Genomic DNA, 6,301 nt, shown 5'->3' with positions numbered 1-6,301 from the left:
ATTGAACTTATATGATCCCTGTTAGAATTTATGTTAGTAAACGCTGACGGCTTTTAGAAAGATGCTTTGACCTTAAAACTTAGTATTTATGATCTGAAATTTTAGTGTATTGATATTTAGAATGCTTATAGAAAAAATTGCATATAAAGTCAGATTCTTTTGAAAGTGTAAATAGTCAACAAAAATGCCAATGGTGTCACGAGTCAACAACATTAAAAGCGAATCAAAACGAGCCCGCCACAATGCGCGGGCCATTTTGAATCTAGTTATTATTATTATTATATTATTATTATTATTATATCCCTATATACTAATGTGTGTTTAAATTTTGGTCCTTTTGGCATTTTAAACTTTTCAAACTACAACAAACAAATAACTTACAAAACAGCCCCCTAAACTATGGTCCAGTCTACAATTTTTTCAGGGGTATAACACGTAAAATTATTATTTTATTAAAATTTTTTAACCAAACTCCACCAAAATTTTTAACGGGTCGTATCTTCCCGCTCGACGCAAGTTAAATTTTTCCGACACCACCGTTCAACTCAAAATAATTTTACGAGCATAACGCAACTAATTATACACAAAACAGACGCTTTTTAAAAAACGCTAAACATTTCGGGCTATTTTTCATACACATATAGATACATATAATAAACAACCCAAACTAACTACATCATATCGATGGTTGTGTCCCCCTTTTTTACTCGGTTTTTCTGGCGTTAAAAACGCATAGGCCATTAGATACATTAGGTACTTATCAAGTGCATCCAAACACGACCGTATCAACGCGTTTTTAATTCTGTAAATACATAACGCTACGTTAAACATGAATATGCAATCCGAAAGATCCCGCCGCATCGCGGGCCTACTTTACTAGTTTTTACTATTAATAACATTTGTTTACCATATTTTTTTCTGAACGGCGATTTTGCATTAGCGTATCATTTATTTCAACGACACTCATCATTTGCACTCACACAAGCAAGGAGGAAACTCCACAGTCCGGGTTGCTCAGCAACTAATCGCGGACCCCGGGTTGCTCGGCAACTAATCGCGGGTATTAGGAGAGAAAACCTCTCCCTTGGAATTGAACCCGGGTTGCTTGGTAACTAATCGCGGGCTTAGGGGAATTGATACCATTGAAGCGGAAGTTCGTTGGTCATTTGTTTACCATATAATACTAGATAAAAACTATACCAATTAAAATCACATTTAAAACTTGATTTATTCATACAAATTTTATCATATATTATATAATACAAAAAAGTTATTTATAGTTAAATAAATCTAAAGTTATTTATAGTTAAATAAATCTAACGTAAAACTCAAACCCAGGGTAGTATAGATACGACAAAACCCTGCAACAATTCATCCAACTTGCACATTCATATTTAGATGATGAAAACACCAAAATTATACATATTTCTCTACCCTTTTTTATTGTGCTATTATTCACTTTCATTCAAAATAAAGACGAACGGTTTAGAGTTTAGGGTTTAGAGTTTTGCTTGATGTGGATCGGCTATTCCCGTTGCGATCATTTCCCGTTGGTGGCCTGCCTCCTTTAGGGGAGGTCAGGAGTTCGATCATCGTTGGCTACATATTAAAACACAATTTCATCCCTGCCATGAAGTATCCACCCATGGCACCTTTCCCATATCGTTTGGTGGGTAAAGGGAAGGGAGTTTTACTTGGCCGTGCCCTTGGATCGGTTTCAAGGTTTCCTCCCGGGGAGCGATGGGGGCGGGGTTTATCGCTGCATCGCCATAGTCAAAACGGGAGATGATCGCAAAGGGTGGTTAAAGTCCCCTCGGGTGATCCCACTCGTTGTTCAAAAAAAAAAAATTCCATTTTTTATTGGAGGAAATGAGCGAAAGCTACTAACGCTATAAAACGTGTTTTTGTGATCTAAACATATACATTTTCTAGATAATATGCCAATATTCAGAATTTGTTGAAGAGCAAAAGAGATCCCGAAATGAAGCTCAGGCAGCGGTCTAATATCAGCAGCTGGCGGCCTAGCTAAAGTCAACAGCAGTTTGAATTCAAGTCAACATGGAAAAAAGTTCCCGTGTAATCAAGCTCTGGTTACCGGCTAAAAAAAAATGCCCGCCGACCCCTTATAAAGAAATTGAGTGTGTTTTAAAAGCTTTAAATAGAGAATCTGTGATTTAGCTCGTGCCGCCAGTCCAGAAGTTAACGCCGCCAGCTCCGCATCAAGCATTAAACCAGAAAATCATTTCTAAGTGACAAGATGTCGTCGATAAGACATAAGCCGTTGGCCCAAGCTTAACCGACATCACTAGCCGGCGAGCCAAAACGGCCGGCCGACATCGGACTTTTGCGTGTATAAAGAAGGCCCCGGTTTCAGTTTTTAAAGAGTTTTGTAGTTAATTTTCTTTCTAGGTTAGGTTAGGTTATTGTTTCATTTTCGTTTATAGTTTTTTACTTTAATTTATTTTCACTCATTACGCATTCGATTCAAGTATCAATTTTTATTATTCAAGCATTTTACCAAATTTCATTCAGGTTAATAAAGTCATTTCCAATATTGTTCATCTTCTGTTTATCTTTAATTGAAGGTATTATCCAGTTTATCTTTATTATTCATTCTAATGAATATTATGTTTATTGCATGTTTTTACTGCTTTTTAATTGCCATGAATAGTTAAACACCCTAGGGTGTGGTTTGGTTTAAAACTAGAAAGAAATCGACCGGGCGTTGCGGCGGTGATATTTTTAGTGTCTATGTTATAATGGGGTTGAAACCGACCGAAATGTATTCGTAAGTATGTTCCAACACTTTAGACTACGCAAACGAATCACCAGAACCTCAAGCTGATACAACAACTATGTTGTAGGCATAGTCAACTATCGTATATGTTGATCGAGCGAATAATATGCAGATAAATAGAAGCTTTTTATAGCACAATAATAAAGACAACAAAAATTAAAAAGATAAAAAGAACAGTAAGGCTGAATTCCATGTTTAATATGAAGAAAAAGAAAGGAAAAGTACTTACGGCATTTAACTATCTTGTAGAGCTGTTTAACATCAAAATATTTCTAGGTCTAACATATTTATAAGTCTGACAATTTTTTGGAGTGCAAAGCTAAAGTAGAACCTCTGCATCATACCTCCAAAACAACTTTGTAATCATTTGGATCAAGCCTCAATTCCTGTAACTGAGATAGATAATAGATCTACCATAAATAACTACTTTATGACAAATAAAATGCAATAAAACTCTCTAATAGTCATGTTATCTTTTAACAACATATTTAAAATTGGCACACTGGGTATATGAGATTGTTCTTTGGTCCTTTTTTAAGTGTGATAACTTCAAACTGTTATTTGATATTTTGTTACATGTCATTACCTCAAATTGTTTGTAATGGGTCATGGACTGTACAAACGCCCCTGTAGGCCTACGGGTCGGTAATAGTTATTACCATCATGATAGTCATGTGAAGGTTGGTGTAGGAAATATAAGCTTATTACCTCGTTTAATGCTTCTACAAAATGGTGTGGCATACAATAAGAAAACATACCTTGTATTAGTTGCTCACTAAGAACTTCTGAGAAATCAGTCGTAAACGGCACTAATAGTGCATTTGGACTAACAGCAGGCACAAAGGATGGAAAATTTCTGATAGATTACGATAACAGCCCTGATCTAAATCACTATCATGCCATACTACACTTTAACAAAAGAATGAACCGACGGGCATTCATTAACACAAAACTTAACACAAAATACCAATTAACAGGCATTCATAATCACATATATAAAATCAGATTAACACGCTATTAAAGTAATATAATATCAATAGCTGCATATATAAAAGATACCCAAAAGGAAATTTCAAAAATACTGCCCACTATATTGTCATGACTATTAGTGCCATCCATGAATGATATATATCACGACACCACTATATTGTCATGACTACTAAGTAACTAATGCGAAGTGTTTTCTAGATTATGAAAATGAGCATACCTATCATTGGAAAAACCCGCAATCACTTGTGATGTATGCTGCACTTAATCAATTAATCATTAACAATAGCAATAGTAACATAAATTTGCAAAGGAAAAAAATAGAGAAAAAAGGCTCAGATATATGTACAAAATCAAGCAAGAGAATATCAATCGTCATGGCTGAAATCTAAGGATTGCCTCGCCAAGATACGAATGATTTTTTCTCGGTGCTCGACCCAACTCCCCATTTTGATCATCATAGCCTATTTTATTAAGCATTCTTATTAAGAACCTGTTTCGTTCTTAATGGGAGTTGTAAGTAGCTTCATGATTTACTTCAACTCTGTACAAACAAAGACGTTGCCATGTCCGAGGACTGCAACCTAGCTACACATAGCGGCTACCATGTCCCAAGACGGTAACGAAGCTGTTCAAAACAACGTGAAGTCATTCAGCAGAACCAACAATTGTCACCCCTGCAACCATCATATCCTGCATTTAGTACAATAATTTAGAGTTATAAGGTAACTTTATGCATCTCATATCATGTCTTTTTTACATGTTCTTGACTTAATTAATATGCTTAATTAAGAATTATAATGATAAGACAAATCTCCATATGAAAGTGTTAAACTATGCGTGAAATCAAAATTGCTCAGCAAAAACTTTAAGCAACACAACCAATAAACTAAGCAAATATACAAACGTAAAAACGAATATTCACACAAAGGCAAGAAATTGCAAAACAGGCAAGCAGGAAACTCACGTAATTACGATCCCAAAACAGTAAGATACAAAGAGCCAACAGATTCAACAAATGCAATCGAGCAGAACCCAAATAGGCCAAGGAGATGTCATTTTGGAGGTTTTTGTGAAGCAAACGACCAAACTTCCCGTGGCAAATAGTATATAAGGGTAATCTTCAAAAGTATTGCAGACATCGGCAAGCTAACATCATTACTTTAGCAATTTCATATAATCTTCCAAAAGTATTGCATCCAATAGCAAACTGATTTGCCTATGAATCTGCAATTTAAAACATGAATGACATAAATCACTATACTACTATATTGTCACGACTACTAATCAACTAATACAAAGTGTTTTCTATATTATAAAAATGAGCATACCTATCGTTGGAAAAAACTACCATTACTTGCGATGTCTGAAAAAGGGAGAGAAATAAGGCTCAGATTTATGTACTATATCAAGCAAGAAAAATTCAATTGTCATGTCTGGAATCTACGGATTGCCCCGCCAAGATACAAATGATTTTTCCACCTGCTCGACTCAATTCCCTATTTTTATCATCATAGCCTATTTTATTAAATCTTCTTATTAAGAACCTCATTCATTCTTAATGGAAGTTGTAAATAGCTTCATAAATAATTTACTCCCACTGTCTACAAACAAAAACACTGCCATGTCCGAGGACTGCAGCCTAGCTACACATAGCGGCTACTACATCCCAAGATAGTAGCGAAGTTGTTCAAAACAATCTGAAGTCATTCAACAGAACCAACGATCATCACCCCCACAACCATCGTACACCTGCATTTAGTACAATAATTTAGAGTTATAAGGTAATTTTATACATCTTAAATCATATGCTTTTTTTTACATGTTCTTGATTTAATTAATCTGCTTAATTTAGAATTATAATGATAAAACAAATCTACCTATGAAAGTGTTAAACTAAGTCAAAACAAAATTGGTCAGCAAAAATTTTAACCAACGCAACCAATAAACTAAGAAAATATACAGATGCAATAATGAATGAATATTCATACAAAGGTACAGATTCAACAAATGCAAGCTAGCAGAATTTATTAGCATAAAATCTTAAAACCAAAATAGTGGCGACCTATTAGCAGACTGGAGATAACGGCAACCACAGCCACAGCAATGGTCGATGGCAACGACCATAAACACTAATTTGTAAACGAAATTTCAGTTGATGTAAACTAATCGACAAAAAAGAGTACCTGACGAATACACGCGACAACAAACGACGGACATGAATCGCTCAAAGAATTGTTCTTGGATGTCGACGAAGAGAGTCGACGGTGACAAAATCGGTGTCGCCTGATAAAAAACCCTAAGGTTAGATGGTAAGCGCACAAACAAAAAGCCACATTGTAAAGACCAGGCTTTTTCGACTTGCTTTTGTGCCTTGTGTTTTTGCGAAACTGCGTATTTGTGCGTACTATGTTACTTTATAATCTGAAAACTTGATCTACGTGGTTTACTTCCATTTATATGTTAAAACGTGCCTTAGAGTACGTAGGATACATAACTTGATCATTGGAAGCCTTT

General features: G+C 35.3%; 1 long non-coding RNA gene across 1 annotated transcript; it reads right to left on the bottom strand.

Annotated features, from left to right (window-relative positions):
• Positions 1-2,932: 2,932 nt before the first annotated feature.
• LOC139850251 (uncharacterized) lies at positions 2,933-6,095 on the bottom strand. Its single transcript, XR_011759959.1, has 4 exons — positions 5,971-6,095; positions 5,116-5,536; positions 4,752-5,011; positions 2,933-4,477 (listed from the first exon to the last, which is right to left on the bottom strand). It is a non-coding gene; the product is annotated as an uncharacterized lncRNA (long non-coding RNA).
• Positions 6,096-6,301: the final 206 nt, after the last annotated feature.

This window comes from Rutidosis leptorrhynchoides, chromosome 5 (genome assembly GCF_046630445.1).
Source record: "Rutidosis leptorrhynchoides isolate AG116_Rl617_1_P2 chromosome 5, CSIRO_AGI_Rlap_v1, whole genome shotgun sequence".
NCBI lineage: Eukaryota > Viridiplantae > Streptophyta > Magnoliopsida > Asterales > Asteraceae > Rutidosis > Rutidosis leptorrhynchoides.
The sequence above is the reverse complement of the archived record's forward strand: the minus strand, read 5'-3'. Positions and strand labels throughout refer to the sequence as shown.